At 40.5% G+C, this 18,332-nt stretch overlaps 22 non-coding genes across 22 annotated transcripts; all 22 read left to right on the top strand.

Annotated features, from left to right (window-relative positions):
* Positions 1-53: 53 nt before the first annotated feature.
* Positions 54-125, top strand: trnac-gca (transfer RNA cysteine (anticodon GCA)). Its single transcript has one exon. It is a non-coding gene; the product is annotated as a tRNA-Cys (tRNA).
* Positions 126-1,509: 1,384 nt separating this feature from the next.
* Positions 1,510-1,581, top strand: trnac-gca (transfer RNA cysteine (anticodon GCA)). The gene has a single exon. It is a non-coding gene; the product is annotated as a tRNA-Cys (tRNA).
* Positions 1,582-2,237: 656 nt separating this feature from the next.
* Positions 2,238-2,309, top strand: trnac-gca (transfer RNA cysteine (anticodon GCA)). The gene has a single exon. It is a non-coding gene; the product is annotated as a tRNA-Cys (tRNA).
* Positions 2,310-3,693: 1,384 nt separating this feature from the next.
* On the top strand, positions 3,694-3,765 carry trnac-gca (transfer RNA cysteine (anticodon GCA)). Its single transcript has one exon. It is a non-coding gene; the product is annotated as a tRNA-Cys (tRNA).
* Positions 3,766-4,421: 656 nt separating this feature from the next.
* trnac-gca (transfer RNA cysteine (anticodon GCA)) lies at positions 4,422-4,493 on the top strand. The gene has a single exon. It is a non-coding gene; the product is annotated as a tRNA-Cys (tRNA).
* A 656-nt stretch (positions 4,494-5,149) lies between these two features.
* trnac-gca (transfer RNA cysteine (anticodon GCA)) lies at positions 5,150-5,221 on the top strand. The gene has a single exon. It is a non-coding gene; the product is annotated as a tRNA-Cys (tRNA).
* Positions 5,222-5,877: 656 nt separating this feature from the next.
* Positions 5,878-5,949, top strand: trnac-gca (transfer RNA cysteine (anticodon GCA)). The gene has a single exon. It is a non-coding gene; the product is annotated as a tRNA-Cys (tRNA).
* Positions 5,950-6,605: 656 nt separating this feature from the next.
* On the top strand, positions 6,606-6,677 carry trnac-gca (transfer RNA cysteine (anticodon GCA)). Its single transcript has one exon. It is a non-coding gene; the product is annotated as a tRNA-Cys (tRNA).
* Positions 6,678-7,333: 656 nt separating this feature from the next.
* trnac-gca (transfer RNA cysteine (anticodon GCA)) lies at positions 7,334-7,405 on the top strand. Its single transcript has one exon. It is a non-coding gene; the product is annotated as a tRNA-Cys (tRNA).
* Positions 7,406-8,061: 656 nt separating this feature from the next.
* trnac-gca (transfer RNA cysteine (anticodon GCA)) lies at positions 8,062-8,133 on the top strand. Its single transcript has one exon. It is a non-coding gene; the product is annotated as a tRNA-Cys (tRNA).
* A 1,384-nt stretch (positions 8,134-9,517) lies between these two features.
* trnac-gca (transfer RNA cysteine (anticodon GCA)) lies at positions 9,518-9,589 on the top strand. Its single transcript has one exon. It is a non-coding gene; the product is annotated as a tRNA-Cys (tRNA).
* Positions 9,590-10,245: 656 nt separating this feature from the next.
* Positions 10,246-10,317, top strand: trnac-gca (transfer RNA cysteine (anticodon GCA)). The gene has a single exon. It is a non-coding gene; the product is annotated as a tRNA-Cys (tRNA).
* A 656-nt stretch (positions 10,318-10,973) lies between these two features.
* Positions 10,974-11,045, top strand: trnac-gca (transfer RNA cysteine (anticodon GCA)). The gene has a single exon. It is a non-coding gene; the product is annotated as a tRNA-Cys (tRNA).
* A 656-nt stretch (positions 11,046-11,701) lies between these two features.
* trnac-gca (transfer RNA cysteine (anticodon GCA)) lies at positions 11,702-11,773 on the top strand. The gene has a single exon. It is a non-coding gene; the product is annotated as a tRNA-Cys (tRNA).
* A 656-nt stretch (positions 11,774-12,429) lies between these two features.
* trnac-gca (transfer RNA cysteine (anticodon GCA)) lies at positions 12,430-12,501 on the top strand. Its single transcript has one exon. It is a non-coding gene; the product is annotated as a tRNA-Cys (tRNA).
* Positions 12,502-13,157: 656 nt separating this feature from the next.
* trnac-gca (transfer RNA cysteine (anticodon GCA)) lies at positions 13,158-13,229 on the top strand. Its single transcript has one exon. It is a non-coding gene; the product is annotated as a tRNA-Cys (tRNA).
* A 656-nt stretch (positions 13,230-13,885) lies between these two features.
* trnac-gca (transfer RNA cysteine (anticodon GCA)) lies at positions 13,886-13,957 on the top strand. Its single transcript has one exon. It is a non-coding gene; the product is annotated as a tRNA-Cys (tRNA).
* A 656-nt stretch (positions 13,958-14,613) lies between these two features.
* trnac-gca (transfer RNA cysteine (anticodon GCA)) lies at positions 14,614-14,685 on the top strand. Its single transcript has one exon. It is a non-coding gene; the product is annotated as a tRNA-Cys (tRNA).
* A 656-nt stretch (positions 14,686-15,341) lies between these two features.
* Positions 15,342-15,413, top strand: trnac-gca (transfer RNA cysteine (anticodon GCA)). Its single transcript has one exon. It is a non-coding gene; the product is annotated as a tRNA-Cys (tRNA).
* A 1,384-nt stretch (positions 15,414-16,797) lies between these two features.
* Positions 16,798-16,869, top strand: trnac-gca (transfer RNA cysteine (anticodon GCA)). Its single transcript has one exon. It is a non-coding gene; the product is annotated as a tRNA-Cys (tRNA).
* Positions 16,870-17,525: 656 nt separating this feature from the next.
* On the top strand, positions 17,526-17,597 carry trnac-gca (transfer RNA cysteine (anticodon GCA)). The gene has a single exon. It is a non-coding gene; the product is annotated as a tRNA-Cys (tRNA).
* A 655-nt stretch (positions 17,598-18,252) lies between these two features.
* On the top strand, positions 18,253-18,324 carry trnac-gca (transfer RNA cysteine (anticodon GCA)). Its single transcript has one exon. It is a non-coding gene; the product is annotated as a tRNA-Cys (tRNA).
* Positions 18,325-18,332: the final 8 nt, after the last annotated feature.

Below are 18,332 nucleotides of genomic sequence, written 5' to 3'. Positions count from 1 at the left end.
GTGTTTTTCCTGCTCATGTGCTCACATTGAGGTTGCAAATCACACTTCCTGCTGGGGGTATAGCTCAGTGGTAGAGCATTTGACTGCAGATCAAGAGGTCCCCAGTTCAACTCTGGGTGCCCCCTAGTGGCATCTGGATGTGTTTGCTTTACCCTGTTTGTTATGCTACTATGCAATTCTTGCCTTTTAAACATTTCGTATATGACCTTTTCAAGCAGTCCAATTCATTTTCAGTCAGATATCTTACGACATTGTTCTCTCTCAATCATCACTCATTAAAGGCTGCTGATTTCATTCCCAAACATATATCTTGTAATACTGGTGAATCTCATCATTACAGCATTTGAGGACGCTCATGATATCTCAATTTAACGACGCATGTGATTGGAATTCAAGTGATTACTACTTCTTCTCTAAATGGTCCTCATCGCAAACTTGAAAGACCTTCTGGCTGCTTGCAATTTCAACATGCACATGATATTTTGTTCATAGAGTGCACCCTTTGAACAAGTCTAAAAATATGTCATATGGATGGTGCCATTTCATAATATCATCCAGCAGTCATTGCTCAGGAAGTGCCAATTTGTTCTAAAATGGATTCCTGAGAAAAGCATTTGTTCAGGATTTACGCCACTGGGCGAGCATTTTTACTGTTACTCAAAGCATTCCTTTAGATTGTCACCTTCCAATATCTCCTGTAAGCTCCACATCAGGTATCTTGTGAGCTTGTGTTTTTCCTGCTCATGTGCTCACATTGAGGTTGCAAATCACACTTCCTGCTGAGGGTATAGCTCAGTGGTAGAGCATTTGACTGCAGATCAAGAGGTCCCCAGTTCAACTCTGGATGCCCCCTAGTGGCATCTGGAAGTGTTTGCTTTACCCTGTTTGTTGTGATATCATGCAATTCTTGCCTTTTAAACATTTCGTATATGACCTTTTCAAGCAGTCCAATTCATTTTCAGTCAGATATCTTACGACATTATTCTCTCTCAATCATCACTCATTAAAGGCTGCTGATTTCATTCCCAAACATATATCTTGTAATACTGGTGAATCTCATCATTACAGCATTTGAGGACGCTCATGATATCTCAATTTAACGACGCATGTGATTGGAATTCAAGCTATAACCACTTCTTCTCTAAATGGTCCTCATCGCAAACTTGAAAGACCTTCTGGCTGCTTGCAATTTCAACATGCACATGATATTTTGCTCATAGAGTGCACCCCTTGAACAAGTCTAAAAATATGTCATATGGATGGTGCCATTTCATAATATCATCCAGCAGTCACTGCTCAGGAAGTGCCAATGTGTTTAAAAATGGATTCCTGAGAAAAGCATTTGTTCAGGATTTACGCCACTGGGCGAGCATTTTTACTGTTACTCAAAGCATTCCTTTAGATTGTCACCTTCCAAAATCTCCTGTAAGCTCCACATCAGGTATCTTGTGAGCTTGTGTTTTTCCTGCTCATGTGCTCACATTGAGGTTGCAAATCACACTTCCTGCTGGGGGTATAGCTCAGTGGTAGAGCATTTGACTGCAGATCAAGAGGTCCCCAGTTCAACTCTGGGTGCCCCCTAGTGGCATCTGGATGTGTTTGCTTTACCCTGTTTGTTGTGATACTATGCAATTCTTGCCTTTTAAACATTTCGTATATGACCTTTTCAAGCAGTCCAATTCATTTTCAGTCAGATATCTTACGACATTGTTCTCTCTCAATCATCACTCATTAAAGGCTACTGATTTCATTCCCAAACAAATATCTTGTAATACTGGTGAATCTCATCATTACAGCATTTGAGGACGCTCATGATATCTCAATTTAACGACGCATGTGATTGGAATTCAAGCTATAACCACTTCTTCTCTAAATGGTCCTCATCGCAAACTTGAAAGACCTTCTGGCTGCTTGCAATTTCAACATGCACATGATATTTTGCTCATAGAGTGCACCCCTTGAACAAGTCTAAAAATATGTCATATGGATGGTGCCATTTCATAATATCATCCAGCAGTCACTGCTCAGGAAGTGCCAATGTGTTTAAAAATGGATTCCTGAGAAAAGCATTTGTTCAGGATTTACGCCACTGGGCGAGCATTTTTACTGTTACTCAAAGCATTCCTTTAGATTGTCACCTTCCAATATCTCCTGTAAGCTCCACATCAGGTATCTTGTGAGCTTGTGTTTTTCCTGCTCATGTGCTCACATTGAGGTTGCAAATCACACTTCCTGCTGGGGGTATAGCTCAGTGGTAGAGCATTTGACTGCAGATCAAGAGGTCCCCAGTTCAACTCTGGGTGCCCCCTAGTGGCATCTGGATGTGTTTGCTTTACCCTGTTTGTTATGATACTATGCAATTCTTGCCTTTTAAACATTTCGTATATGACCTTTTCAAGCAGTCCAATTCATTTTCAGTCAGATATCTTACGACATTGTTCTCTCTCAATCATCACTCATTAAAGGCTGCTGATTTCATTCCCAAACATATATCTTGTAATACTGGTGAATCTCATCATTACAGCATTTGAGGACGCTCATGATATCTCAATTTAACGACGCATGTGATTGGAATTCAAGTGATTACTACTTCTTCTCTAAATGGTCCTCATCGCAAACTTGAAAGACCTTCTGGCTGCTTGCAATTTCAACATGCACATGATATTTTGTTCATAGAGTGCACCCTTTGAACAAGTCTAAAAATATGTCATATGGATGGTGCCATTTCATAATATCATCCAGCAGTCATTGCTCAGGAAGTGCCAATTTGTTCTAAAATGGATTCCTGAGAAAAGCATTTGTTCAGGATTTACGCCACTGGGCGAGCATTTTTACTGTTACTCAAAGCATTCCTTTAGATTGTCACCTTCCAATATCTCCTGTAAGCTCCACATCAGGTATCTTGTGAGCTTGTGTTTTTCCTGCTCATGTGCTCACATTGAGGTTGCAAATCACACTTCCTGCTGAGGGTATAGCTCAGTGGTAGAGCATTTGACTGCAGATCAAGAGGTCCCCAGTTCAACTCTGGGTGCCCCCTAGTGGCATCTGGAAGTGTTTGCTTTACCCTGTTTGTTGTGATACTATGCAATTCTTGCCTTTTAAACATTTCGTATATGACCTTTTCAAGCAGTCCAATTCATTTTCAGTCAGATATCTTACGACATTGTTCTCTCTCAATCATCACTCATTAAAGGCTGCTGATTTCATTCCCAAACATATATCTTGTAATACTGGTGAATCTCATCATTGCAGCATTTGAGGACGCTCATGATATCTCAATTTAACGACGCATGTGATTGGAATTCAAGTGATTACCACTTCTTCTCTAAATGGTCCTCATCGCAAACTTGAAAGACCTTCTGGCTGCTTGCAATTTCAACATGCACATGATATTTTGCTCATAGAGTGCACCCCTTGAACAAGTCTAAAAATATGTCATATGGATGGTGCCATTTCATAATATCATCCAGCAGTCACTGCTCAGGAAGTGCCAATGTGTTTAAAAATGGATTCCTGAGAAAAGCATTTGTTCAGGATTTACGCCACTGGGCGAGCATTTTTACTGTTACTCAAAGCATTCCTTTAGATTGTCACCTTCCAAAATCTCCTGTAAGCTCCACATCAGGTATCTTGTGAGCTTGTGTTTTTCCTGCTCATGTGCTCACATTGAGGTTGCAAATCACACTTCCTGCTGGGGGTATAGCTCAGTGGTAGAGCATTTGACTGCAGATCAAGAGGTCCCCAGTTCAACTCTGGGTGCCCCCTAGTGGCATCTGGATGTGTTTGCTTTACCCTGTTTGTTGTGATACTATGCAATTCTTGCCTTTTAAACATTTCGTATATGACCTTTTCAAGCAGTCCAATTCATTTTCAGTCAGATATCTTACGACATTGTTCTCTCTCAATCATCACTCATTAAAGGCTACTGATTTCATTCCCAAACAAATATCTTGTAATACTGGTGAATCTCATCATTACAGCATTTGAGGACGCTCATGATATCTCAATTTAACGACGCATGTGATTGGAATTCAAGCTATAACCACTTCTTCTCTAAATGGTCCTCATCGCAAACTTGAAAGACCTTCTGGCTGCTTGCAATTTCAACATGCACATGATATTTTGCTCATAGAGTGCACCCTTTGAACAAGTCTAAAAATATGTCATATGGATGGTGCCATTTCATAATATCATCCAGCAGTCACTGCTCAGGAAGTGCCAATGTGTTTAAAAATGGATTCCTGAGAAAAGCATTTGTTCAGGATTTACGCCACTGGGCGAGCATTTTTACTGTTACTCAAAGCATTCCTTTAGATTGTCACCTTCCAATATCTCCTGTAAGCTCCACATCAGGTATCTTGTGAGCTTGTGTTTTTCCTGCTCATGTGCTCACATTGAGGTTGCAAATCACACTTCCTGCTGGGGGTATAGCTCAGTGGTAGAGCATTTGACTGCAGATCAAGAGGTCCCCAGTTCAACTCTGGGTGCCCCCTAGTGGCATCTGGATGTGTTTGCTTTACCCTGTTTGTTATGATACTATGCAATTCTTGCCTTTTAAACATTTCGTATATGACCTTTTCAAGCAGTCCAATTCATTTTCAGTCAGATATCTTACGACATTGTTCTCTCTCAATCATCACTCATTAAAGGCTGCTGATTTCATTCCCAAACATATATCTTGTAATACTGGTGAATCTCATCATTACAGCATTTGAGGACGCTCATGATATCTCAATTTAACGACGCATGTGATTGGAATTCAAGTGATTACTACTTCTTCTCTAAATGGTCCTCATCGCAAACTTGAAAGACCTTCTGGCTGCTTGCAATTTCAACATGCACATGATATTTTGTTCATAGAGTGCACCCTTTGAACAAGTCTAAAAATATGTCATATGGATGGTGCCATTTCATAATATCATCCAGCAGTCATTGCTCAGGAAGTGCCAATTTGTTCTAAAATGGATTCCTGAGAAAAGCATTTGTTCAGGATTTACGCCACTGGGCGAGCATTTTTACTGTTACTCAAAGCATTCCTTTAGATTGTCACCTTCCAATATCTCCTGTAAGCTCCACATCAGGTATCTTGTGACCTTGTGTTTTTCCTGCTCATGTGCTCACATTGAGGTTGCAAATCACACTTCCTGCTGGGGGTATAGCTCAGTGGTAGAGCATTTGACTGCAGATCAAGAGGTCCCCAGTTCAACTCTGGGTGCCCCCTAGTGGCATCTGGATGTGTTTGCTTTACCCTGTTTGTTGTGATACTATGCAATTCTTGCCTTTTAAACATTTCGTATATGACCTTTTCAAGCAGTCCAATTCATTTTCAGTCAGATATCTTACGACATTGTTCTCTCTCAATCATCACTCATTAAAGGCTACTGATTTCATTCCCAAACAAATATCTTGTAATACTGGTGAATCTCATCATTACAGCATTTGAGGACGCTCATGATATCTCAATTTAACGACGCATGTGATTGGAATTCAAGTGATTACCACTTCTTCTCTAAATGGTCCTCATCGCAAACTTGAAAGACCTTCTGGCTGCTTGCAATTTCAACATGCACATGATATTTTGCTCATAGAGTGCACCCTTTGAACAAGTCCAAAAATTTGTCATATGGATGGTGCCATTTCATAATATCATCCAGCAGTCACTGCTCAGGAAGTGCCAATGTGTTTTAAAATGGATTCCTGAGAAAAGCATTTGTTCAGGATTTACGCCACTGGGCGAGCATTTTTACTGTTACTCAAAGCATTCCTTTAGATTGTCACCTTCCAATATCTCCTGTAAGCTCCACATCAGGTATCTTGTGAGCTTGTGTTTTTCCTGCTCATGTGCTCACATTGAGGTTGCAAATCACCCTTCCTGCTGGGGGTATAGCTCAGTGGTAGAGCATTTGACTGCAGATCAAGAGGTCCCCAGTTCAACTCTGGGTGCCCCCTAGTGACATCAGGATGTGTTTGCTTTACCCTGTTTGTTGTTATACTATGCAATTCTTGCCTTTTAAACATTTCGTATATGACCTTTTCAAGCAGTCCAATTCATTTTCAGTCAGATATCTTACGACATTGTTCTCTCTCAATCATCACTCATTAAAGGCTACTGATTTCATTCCCAAACAAATATCTTGTAATACTGGTGAATCTCATCATTACAGCATTTGAGGACGCTCATGATATCTCAATTTAACGACGCATGTGATTGGAATTCAAGCTATAACCACTTCTTCTCTAAATGGTCCTCATCGCAAACTTGAAAGACCTTCTGGCTGCTTGCAATTTCAACATGCACATGATATTTTGCTCATAGAGTGCACCCCTTGAACAAGTCTAAAAATATGTCATATGGATGGTGCCATTTCATAATATCATCCAGCAGTCACTGCTCAGGAAGTGCCAATGTGTTTAAAAATGGATTCCTGAGAAAAGCATTTGTTCAGGATTTACGCCACTGGGCGAGCATTTTTACTGTTACTCAAAGCATTCCTTTAGATTGTCACCTTCCAAAATCTCCTGTAAGCTCCACATCAGGTATCTTGTGAGCTTGTGTTTTTCCTGCTCATGTGCTCACATTGAGGTTGCAAATCACACTTCCTGCTGGGGGTATAGCTCAGTGGTAGAGCATTTGACTGCAGATCAAGAGGTCCCCAGTTCAACTCTGGGTGCCCCCTAGTGGCATCTGGATGTGTTTGCTTTACCCTGTTTGTTGTGATACTATGCAATTCTTGCCTTTTAAACATTTCGTATATGACCTTTTCAAGCAGTCCAATTCATTTTCAGTCAGATATCTTACGACATTGTTCTCTCTCAATCATCACTCATTAAAGGCTACTGATTTCATTCCCAAACAAATATCTTGTAATACTGGTGAATCTCATCATTACAGCATTTGAGGACGCTCATGATATCTCAATTTAACGACGCATGTGATTGGAATTCAAGCTATAACCACTTCTTCTCTAAATGGTCCTCATCGCAAACTTGAAAGACCTTCTGGCTGCTTGCAATTTCAACATGCACATGATATTTTGCTCATAGAGTGCACCCCTTGAACAAGTCTAAAAATATGTCATATGGATGGTCCCATTTCATAATATCATCCAGCAGTCGCTGCTCAGGAAGTGCCAATGTGTTTAAAAATGGATTCCTGAGAAAAGCATTTGTTCAGGATTTACGCCACTGGGCGAGCATTTTTACTGTTACTCAAAGCATTCCTTTAGATTGTCACCTTCCAAAATCTCCTGTAAGCTCCACATCAGGTATCTTGTGAGCTTGTGTTTTTCCTGCTCATGTGCTCACATTGAGGTTGCAAATCACACTTCCTGCTGGGGGTATAGCTCAGTGGTAGAGCATTTGACTGCAGATCAAGAGGTCCCCAGTTCAACTCTGGGTGCCCCCTAGTGGCATCTGGATGTGTTTGCTTTACCCTGTTTGTTGTGATACTATGCAATTCTTGCCTTTTAAACATTTCGTATATGACCTTTTCAAGCAGTCCAATTCATTTTCAGTCAGATATCTTACGACATTGTTCTCTCTCAATCATCACTCATTAAAGGCTGCTGATTTCATTCCCAAACATATATCTTGTAATACTGGTGAATCTCATCATTACAGCATTTGAGGACGCTCATGATATCTCAATTTAACGACGCATGTGATTGGAATTCAAGTGATTACCACTTCTTCTCTAAATGGTCCTCATCGCAAACTTGAAAGACCTTCTGGCTGCTTGCAATTTCAACATGCACATGATATTTTTCTCATAGAGTGCACCCTTTGAACAAGTCTAAAAATATGTCATATGGATGGTGCCATTTCATAATATCATCCAGCAGTCACTGCTCAGGAAGTGCCAATGTGTTTAAAAATGGATTCCTGAGAAAAGCATTTGTTCAGGATTTACGCCACTGGGCGAGCATTTTTACTGTTACTCAAAGCATTCCTTTAGATTGTCACCTTCCAATATCTCCTGTAAGCTCCACATCAGGTATCTTGTGAGCTTGTGTTTTTCCTGCTCATGTGCTCACATTGAGGTTGCAAATCACACTTCCTGCTGGGGGTATAGCTCAGTGGTAGAGCATTTGACTGCAGATCAAGAGGTCCCCAGTTCAACTCTGGGTGCCCCCTAGTGGCATCTGGATGTGTTTGCTTTACCCTGTTTGTTATGATACTATGCAATTCTTGCCTTTTAAACATTTCGTATATGACCTTTTCAAGCAGTCCAATTCATTTTCAGTCAGATATCTTACGACATTGTTCTCTCTCAATCATCACTCATTAAAGGCTGCTGATTTCATTCCCAAACATATATCTTGTAATACTGGTGAATCTCATCATTACAGCATTTGAGGACGCTCATGATATCTCAATTTAACGACGCATGTGATTGGAATTCAAGTGATTACTACTTCTTCTCTAAATGGTCCTCATCGCAAACTTGAAAGACCTTCTGGCTGCTTGCAATTTCAACATGCACATGATATTTTGTTCATAGAGTGCACCCTTTGAACAAGTCTAAAAATATGTCATATGGATGGTGCCATTTCATAATATCATCCAGCAGTCATTGCTCAGGAAGTGCTAATTTGTTCTAAAATGGATTCCTGAGAAAAGCATTTGTTCAGGATTTACGCCACTGGGCGAGCATTTTTACTGTTACTCAAAGCATTCCTTTAGATTGTCACCTTCCAATATCTCCTGTAAGCTCCACATCAGGTATCTTGTGACCTTGTGTTTTTCCTGCTCATGTGCTCACATTGAGGTTGCAAATCACACTTCCTGCTGAGGGTATAGCTCAGTGGTAGAGCATTTGACTGCAGATCAAGAGGTCCCCAGTTCAACTCTGGGTGCCCCCTAGTGGCATCTGGAAGTGTTTGCTTTACCCTGTTTGTTGTGATATCATGCAATTCTTGCCTTTTAAACATTTCGTATATGACCTTTTCAAGCAGTCCAATTCATTTTCAGTCAGATATCTTACGACATTATTCTCTCTCAATCATCACTCATTAAAGGCTGCTGATTTCATTCCCAAACATATATCTTGTAATACTGGTGAATCTCATCATTACAGCATTTGAGGACGCTCATGATATCTCAATTTAACGACGCATGTGATTGGAATTCAAGCTATAACCACTTCTTCTCTAAATGGTCCTCATCGCAAACTTGAAAGACCTTCTGGCTGCTTGCAATTTCAACATGCACATGATATTTTGCTCATAGAGTGCACCCCTTGAACAAGTCTAAAAATATGTCATATGGATGGTGCCATTTCATAATATCATCCAGCAGTCACTGCTCAGGAAGTGCCAATGTGTTTAAAAATGGATTCCTGAGAAAAGCATTTGTTCAGGATTTACGCCACTGGGCGAGCATTTTTACTGTTACTCAAAGCATTCCTTTAGATTGTCACCTTCCAAAATCTCCTGTAAGCTCCACATCAGGTATCTTGTGAGCTTGTGTTTTTCCTGCTCATGTGCTCACATTGAGGTTGCAAATCACACTTCCTGCTGGGGGTATAGCTCAGTGGTAGAGCATTTGACTGCAGATCAAGAGGTCCCCAGTTCAACTCTGGGTGCCCCCTAGTGGCATCTGGATGTGTTTGCTTTACCCTGTTTGTTGTGATACTATGCAATTCTTGCCTTTTAAACATTTCGTATATGACCTTTTCAAGCAGTCCAATTCATTTTCAGTCAGATATCTTACGACATTGTTCTCTCTCAATCATCACTCATTAAAGGCTGCTGATTTCATTCCCAAACATATATCTTGTAATACTGGTGAATCTCATCATTACAGCATTTGAGGACGCTCATGATATCTCAATTTAACGATGCATGTGATTGGAATTCAAGTGATTACCACTTCTTCTCTAAATGGTCCTCATCGCAAACTTGAAAGACCTTCTGGCTGCTTGCAATTTCAACATGCACATGATATTTTGCTCATAGAGTGCACCCTTTGAACAAGTCCAAAAATATGTCATATGGATGGTGCCATTTCATAATATCATCCAGCAGTCACTGCTCAGGAAGTGCCAATGTGTTTAAAAATGGATTCCTGAGAAAAGCATTTGTTCAGGATTTATGCCACTGGGCGAGCATTTTTACTGTTACTCAAAGCATTCCTTTAGATTGTCACCTTCCAATATCTCCTGTAAGCTCCACATCAGGTATCTTGTGAGCATGTGTTTTTCCTGCTCATGTGCTCACATTGAGGTTGCAAATCACACTTCCTGCTGGGGGTATAGCTCAGTGGTAGAGCATTTGACTGCAGATCAAGAGGTCCCCAGTTCAACTCTGGGTGCCCCCTAGTGGCATCTGGATGTGTTTGCTTTACCCTGTTTGTTATGATACTATGCAATTCTTGCCTTTTTAACATTTCGTATATGACATTTTCAAGCAGTCCAATTCATTTTCAGTCAGATATCTTACGACATTGTTCTCTCTCAATCATCACTCATTAAAGGCTGCTGATTTCATTCCCAAACATATATCTTGTAATACTGGTGAATCTCATCATTACAGCATTTGAGGACGCTCATGATATCTCAATTTAACGACGCATGTGATTGGAATTCAAGCTATAACCACTTCTTCTCTAAATGGTCCTCATCGCAAACTTGAAAGACCTTCTGGCTGCTTGCAATTTCAACATGCACATGATATTTTGCTCATAGAGTGCACCCTTTGAACAAGTCCAAAAATATGTCATATGGATGGTGCCATTTCATAATATCATCCAGCAGTCACTGCTCAGGAAGTGCCAATGTGTTTAAAAATGGATTCCTGAGAAAAGCATTTGTTCAGGATTTACGCCACTGGGCGAGCATTTTTACTGTTACTCAAAGCATTCCTTTAGATTGTCACCTTCCAAAATCTCCTGTAAGCTCCACATCAGGTATCTTGTGAGCTTGTGTTTTTCCTGCTCATGTGCTCACATTGAGGTTGCAAATCACACTTCCTGCTGGGGGTATAGCTCAGTGGTAGAGCATTTGACTGCAGATCAAGAGGTCTCCAGTTCAACTCTGGGTGCCCCCTAGTGGCATCTGGAAGTGTTTGCTTTACCCTGTTTGTTGTGATATCATGCAATTCTTGCCTTTTAAACATTTCGTATATGACCTTTTCAAGCAGTCCAATTCATTTTCAGTCAGATATCTTACGACATTATTCTCTCTCAATCATCACTCATTAAAGGCTGCTGATTTAATTCCCAAACATATATCTTGTAATACTGGTGAATCTCATCATTACAGCATTTGAGGACGCTCATGATATCTCAATTTAACGACGCATGTGATTGGAATTCAAGTGATTACCACTTCTTCTCTAAATGGTCCTCATCGCAAACTTGAAAGACCTTCTGGCTGCTTGCAATTTCAACATGCACATGATATTTTGCTCATAGAGTGCACCCTTTGAACAAGTCCAAAAATATGTCATATGGATGGTGCCATTTCATAATATCATCCAGCAGTCACTGCTCAGGAAGTGCCAATGTGTTTTAAAATGGATTCCTGAGAAAAGCATTTGTTCAGGATTTACGCCACTGGGCGAGCATTTTTACTGTTACTCAAAGCATTCCTTTAGATTGTCACCTTCCAAAATCTCCTGTAAGCTCCACATCAGGTATCTTGTGAGCTTGTGTTTTTCCTGCTCATGTGCTCACATTGAGGTTGCAAATCACACTTCCTGCTGGGGGTATAGCTCAGTGGTAGAGCATTTGACTGCAGATCAAGAGGTCCCCAGTTCAACTCTGGGTGCCCCCTAGTGGCATCTGGATGTGTTTGCTTTACCCTGTTTGTTGTGATACTATGCAATTCTTGCCTTTTAAACATTTCGTATATGACCTTTTCAAGCAGTCCAATTCATTTTCAGTCAGATATCTTACGACATTGTTCTCTCTCAATCATCACTCATTAAAGGCTACTGATTTCATTCCCAAACAAATATCTTGTAATACTGGTGAATCTCATCATTACAGCATTTGAGGACGCTCATGATATCTCAATTTAACGACGCATGTGATTGGAATTCAAGTGATTACCACTTCTTCTCTAAATGGTCCTCATCGCAAACTTGAAAGACCTTCTGGCTGCTTGCAATTTCAACATGCACATGATATTTTGCTCATAGAGTGCACCCTTTGAACAAGTCCAAAAATTTGTCATATGGATGGTGCCATTTCATAATATCATCCAGCAGTCACTGCTCAGGAAGTGCCAATGTGTTTTAAAATGGATTCCTGAGAAAAGCATTTGTTCAGGATTTACGCCACTGGGCGAGCATTTTTACTGTTACTCAAAGCATTCCTTTAGATTGTCACCTTCCAATATCTCCTGTAAGCTCCACATCAGGTATCTTGTGAGCTTGTGTTTTTCCTGCTCATGTGCTCACATTGAGGTTGCAAATCACCCTTCCTGCTGGGGGTATAGCTCAGTGGTAGAGCATTTGACTGCAGATCAAGAGGTCCCCAGTTCAACTCTGGGTGCCCCCTAGTGACATCAGGATGTGTTTGCTTTACCCTGTTTGTTGTTATACTATGCAATTCTTGCCTTTTAAACATTTCGTATATGACCTTTTCAAGCAGTCCAATTCATTTTCAGTCAGATATCTTACGACATTGTTCTCTCTCAATCATCACTCATTAAAGGCTACTGATTTCATTCCCAAACAAATATCTTGTAATACTGGTGAATCTCATCATTACAGCATTTGAGGACGCTCATGATATCTCAATTTAACGACGCATGTGATTGGAATTCAAGCTATAACCACTTCTTCTCTAAATGGTCCTCATCGCAAACTTGAAAGACCTTCTGGCTGCTTGCAATTTCAACATGCACATGATATTTTGCTCATAGAGTGCACCCCTTGAACAAGTCTAAAAATATGTCATATGGATGGTGCCATTTCATAATATCATCCAGCAGTCACTGCTCAGGAAGTGCCAATGTGTTTAAAAATGGATTCCTGAGAAAAGCATTTGTTCAGGATTTACGCCACTGGGCGAGCATTTTTACTGTTACTCAAAGCATTCCTTTAGATTGTCACCTTCCAAAATCTCCTGTAAGCTCCACATCAGGTATCTTGTGAGCTTGTGTTTTTCCTGCTCATGTGCTCACATTGAGGTTGCAAATCACACTTCCTGCTGGGGGTATAGCTCAGTGGTAGAGCATTTGACTGCAGATCAAGAGGTCCCCAGTTCAACTCTGGGTGCCCCCTAGTGGCATCTGGATGTGTTTGCTTTACCCTGTTTGTTGTGATACTATGCAATTCTTGCCTTTTAAACATTTCGTATATGACCTTTTCAAGCAGTCCAATTCATTTTCAGTCAGATATCTTACGACATTGTTCTCTCTCAATCATCACTCATTAAAGGCTACTGATTTCATTCCCAAACAAATATCTTGTAATACTGGTGAATCTCATCATTACAGCATTTGAGGACGCTCATGATATCTCAATTTAACGACGCATGTGATTGGAATTCAAGCTATAACCACTTCTTCTCTAAATGGTCCTCATCGCAAACTTGAAAGACCTTCTGGCTGCTTGCAATTTCAACATGCACATGATATTTTGCTCATAGAGTGCACCCCTTGAACAAGTCTAAAAATATGTCATATGGATGGTGCCATTTCATAATATCATCCAGCAGTCACTGCTCAGGAAGTGCCAATGTGTTTAAAAATGGATTCCTGAGAAAAGCATTTGTTCAGGATTTACGCCACTGGGCGAGCATTTTTACTGTTACTCAAAGCATTCCTTTAGATTGTCACCTTCCAAAATCTCCTGTAAGCTCCACATCAGGTATCTTGTGAGCTTGTGTTTTTCCTGCTCATGTGCTCACATTGAGGTTGCAAATCACACTTCCTGCTGGGGGTATAGCTCAGTGGTAGAGCATTTGACTGCAGATCAAGAGGTCCCCAGTTCAACTCTGGGTGCCCCCTAGTGGCATCTGGATGTGTTTGCTTTACCCTGTTTGTTGTGATACTATGCAATTCTTGCCTTTTAAACATTTCGTATATGACCTTTTCAAGCAGTCCAATTCATTTTCAGTCAGATATCTTACGACATTGTTCTCTCTCAATCATCACTCATTAAAGGCTACTGATTTCATTCCCAAACAAATATCTTGTAATACTGGTGAATCTCATCATTACAGCATTTGAGGACGCTCATGATATCTCAATTTAACGACGCATGTGATTGGAATTCAAGCTATAACCACTTCTTCTCTAAATGGTCCTCATCGCAAACTTGAAAGACCTTCTGGCTGCTTGCAATTTCAACATGCACATGATATTTTGCTCATAGAGTGCACCCCTTGAACAAGTCTAAAAATATGTCATATGGATGGTGCCATTTCATAATATCATCCAGCTGTCACTGCTCAGGAAGTGCCAATGTGTTTAAAAATGGATTCCTGAGAAAAGCATTTGTTCAGGATTTACGCCACTGGGCGAGCATTTTTACTGTTACTCAAAGCATTCCTTTAGATTGTCACCTTCCAAAATCTCCTGTAAGCTCCACATCAGGTATCTTGTGAGCTTGTGTTTTTCCTGCTCATGTGCTCACATTGAGGTTGCAAATCACATTTCCTGCTGGGGGTATAGCTCAGTGGTAGAGCATTTGACTGCAGATCAAGAGGTCCCCAGTTCAACTCTGGGTGCCCCCTAGTGGCATCTGGATGTGTTTGCTTTACCCTGTTTGTTGTGATACTATGCAATTCTTGCCTTTTAAACATTTCGTATATGACCTTTTCAAGCAGTCCAATTCATTTTCAGTCAGATATCTTACGACATTGTTCTCTCTCAATCATCACTCATTAAAGGCTGCTGATTTCATTCCCAAACATATATCTTGTAATACTGGTGAATCTCATCATTACAGCATTTGAGGACGCTCATGATATCTCAATTTAACGACGCATGTGATTGGAATTCAAGTGATTACCACTTCTTCTCTAAATGGTCCTCATGGCAAACTTGAAAGACCTTCTGGCTGCTTGCAATTTCAACATGCACATGATATTTTGCTCATAGAGTGCACCCTTTGAACAAGTCTAAAAATATGTCATATGGATGGTGCCATTTCATAATATCATCCAGCAGTCACTGCTCAGGAAGTGCCAATGTGTTTAAAAATGGATTCCTGAGAAAAGCATTTGTTCAGGATTTACGCCACTGGGCGAGCATTTTTACTGTTACTCAAAGCATTCCTTTAGATTGTCACCTTCCAATATCTCCTGTAAGCTCCACATCAGGTATCTTGTGAGCTTGTGTTTTTCCTGCTCATGTGCTCACATTGAGGTTGCAAATCACACTTCCTGCTGGGGGTATAGCTCAGTGGTAGAGCATTTGACTGCAGATCAAGAGGTCCCCAGTTCAACTCTGGGTGCCCCCTAGTGGCATCTGGATGTGTTTGCTTTACCCTGTTTGTTATGATACTATGCAATTCTTGCCTTTTAAACATTTCGTATATGACCTTTTCAAGCAGTCCAATTCATTTTCAGTCAGATATCTTACGACATTGTTCTCTCTCAATCATCACTCATTAAAGGCTGCTGATTTCATTCCCAAACATATATCTTGTAATACTGGTGAATCTCATCATTACAGCATTTGAGGACGCTCATGATATCTCAATTTAACGACGCATGTGATTGGAATTCAAGTGATTACTACTTCTTCTCTAAATGGTCCTCATCGCAAACTTGAAAGACCTTCTGGCTGCTTGCAATTTCAACATGCACATGATATTTTGTTCATAGAGTGCACCCTTTGAACAAGTCTAAAAATATGTCATATGGATGGTGCCATTTCATAATATCATCCAGCAGTCATTGCTCAGGAAGTGCCAATTTGTTCTAAAATGGATTCCTGAGAAAAGCATTTGTTCAGGATTTACGCCACTGGGCGAGCATTTTTACTGTTACTCAAAGCATTCCTTTAGATTGTCACCTTCCAATATCTCCTGTAAGCTCCACATCAGGTATCTTGTGACCTTGTGTTTTTCCTGCTCATGTGCTCACATTGAGGTTGCAAATCACACTTCCTGCTGAGGGTATAGCTCAGTGGTAGAGCATTTGACTGCAGATCAAGAGGTCCCCAGTTCAACTCTGGGTGCCCCCTAGTGGCATCTGGAAGTGTTTGCTTTACCCTGTTTGTTGTGATATCATGCAATTCTTGCCTTTTAAACATTTCGTATACGACCTTTTCAAGCAGTCCAATTCATTTTCAGTCAGATATCTTACGACATTATTCTCTCTCAATCATCACTCATTAAAGGCTGCTGATTTCATTCCCAAACATATATCTTGTAATACTGGTGAATCTCATCATTACAGCATTTGAGGACGCTCATGATATCTCAATTTAACGACGCATGTGATTGGAATTCAAGCTATAACCACTTCTTCTCTAAATGGTCCTCATCGCAAACTTGAAAGACCTTCTGGCTGCTTGCAATTTCAACATGCACATGATATTTTGCTCATAGAGTGCACCCCTTGAACAAGTCTAAAAATATGTCATATGGATGGTGCCATTTCATAATATCATCCAGCAGTCACTGCTCAGGAAGTGCCAATGTGTTTAAAAATGGATTCCTGAGAAAAGCATTTGTTCAGGATTTACGCCACTGGGCGAGCATTTTTACTGTTACTCAAAGCATTCCTTTAGATTGTCACCTTCCAAAATCTCCTGTAAGCTCCACATCAGGTATCTTGTGAGCTTGTGTTTTTCCTGCTCATGTGCTCACATTGAGGTTGCAAATCACACTTCCTGCTGGGGGTATAGCTCAGTGGTAGAGCATTTGACTGCAGATCAAGAGGTCCCCAGTTCAACTCTGGGTGCCCCCTAGTGGCATCTGGATGTGTTTGCTTTACCCTGTTTGTTGTGATACTATGCAATTCTTGCCTTTTAAACATTTCGTATATGACCTTTTCAAGCAGTCCAATTCATTTTCAGTCAGATATCTTACGACATTGTTCTCTCTCAATCATCACTCATTAAAGGCTGCTGATTTCATTCCCAAACATATATCTTGTAATACTGGTGAATCTCATCATTACAGCATTTGAGGACGCTCATGATATCTCAATTTAACGATGCATGTGATTGGAATTCAAGTGATTACCACTTCTTCTCTAAATGGTCCTCATCGCAAACTTGAAAGACCTTCTGGCTGCTTGCAATTTCAACATGCACATGATATTTTGCTCATAGAGTGCACCCTTTGAACAAGTCCAAAAATATGTCATATGGATGGTGCCATTTCATAATATCATCCAGCAGTCACTGCTCAGGAAGTGCCAATGTGTTTAAAAATGGATTCCTGAGAAAAGCATTTGTTCAGGATTTATGCCACTGGGCGAGCATTTTTACTGTTACTCAAAGCATTCCTTTAGATTGTCACCTTCCAATATCTCCTGTAAGCTCCACATCAGGTATCTTGTGAGCATGTGTTTTTCCTGCTCATGTGCTCACATTGAGGTTGCAAATCACACTTCCTGCTGGGGGTATAGCTCAGTGGTAGAGCATTTGACTGCAGATCAAGAGGTCCCCAGTTCAACTCTGGGTGCCCCCTAGTGGCATCTGGATGTGTTTGCTTTACCCTGTTTGTTATGATACTATGCAATTCTTGCCTTTTTAACATTTCGTATATGACCTTTTCAAGCAGTCCAATTCATTTTCAGTCAGATATCTTACGACATTGTTCTCTCTCAATCATCACTCATTAAAGGCTGCTGATTTCATTCCCAAACATTTATCTTGTAATACTGGTGAATCTCATCATTACAGCATTTGAGGACGCTCATGATATCTCAATTTAACGACGCATGTGATTGGAATTCAAGCTATAACCACTTCTTCTCTAAATGGTCCTCATCGCAAACTTGAAAGACCTTCTGGCTGCTTGCAATTTCAACATGCACATGATATTTTGCTCATAGAGTGCACCCTTTGAACAAGTCCAAAAATATGTCATATGGATGGTGCCATTTCATAATATCATCCAGCAGTCACTGCTCAGGAAGTGCCAATGTGTTTAAAAATGGATTCCTAAGAAAAGCATTTGTTCAGGATTTACGCCACTGGGCGAGCATTTTATTGTTACTCAAAGCATTCCTTTAGATTGTCACCTTCCAAAATCTCCTGTAAGCTCAACATTAGATATCTTGTGAGCTTGTGTTTTTCCTGCTCATGTGCTCACATTGAGGTTGCAAATCACACTTCCTGCTGGGGGTATAGCTCAGTGGTAGAGCATTTGACTGCAGATCAAGAGGTCCCCAGTTCAACTCTGGGTGCCCCCTAGTGGCAT

The sequence above is a fragment of the Brachyhypopomus gauderio genome, unplaced genomic scaffold, assembly GCF_052324685.1.
Source record: "Brachyhypopomus gauderio isolate BG-103 unplaced genomic scaffold, BGAUD_0.2 sc131, whole genome shotgun sequence".
NCBI classification, from domain to species: Eukaryota; Metazoa; Chordata; class Actinopteri; order Gymnotiformes; family Hypopomidae; genus Brachyhypopomus; species Brachyhypopomus gauderio.
Note: the sequence above shows the minus strand (reverse complement) of the source record. Positions and strands in the feature narration are given on the sequence as shown.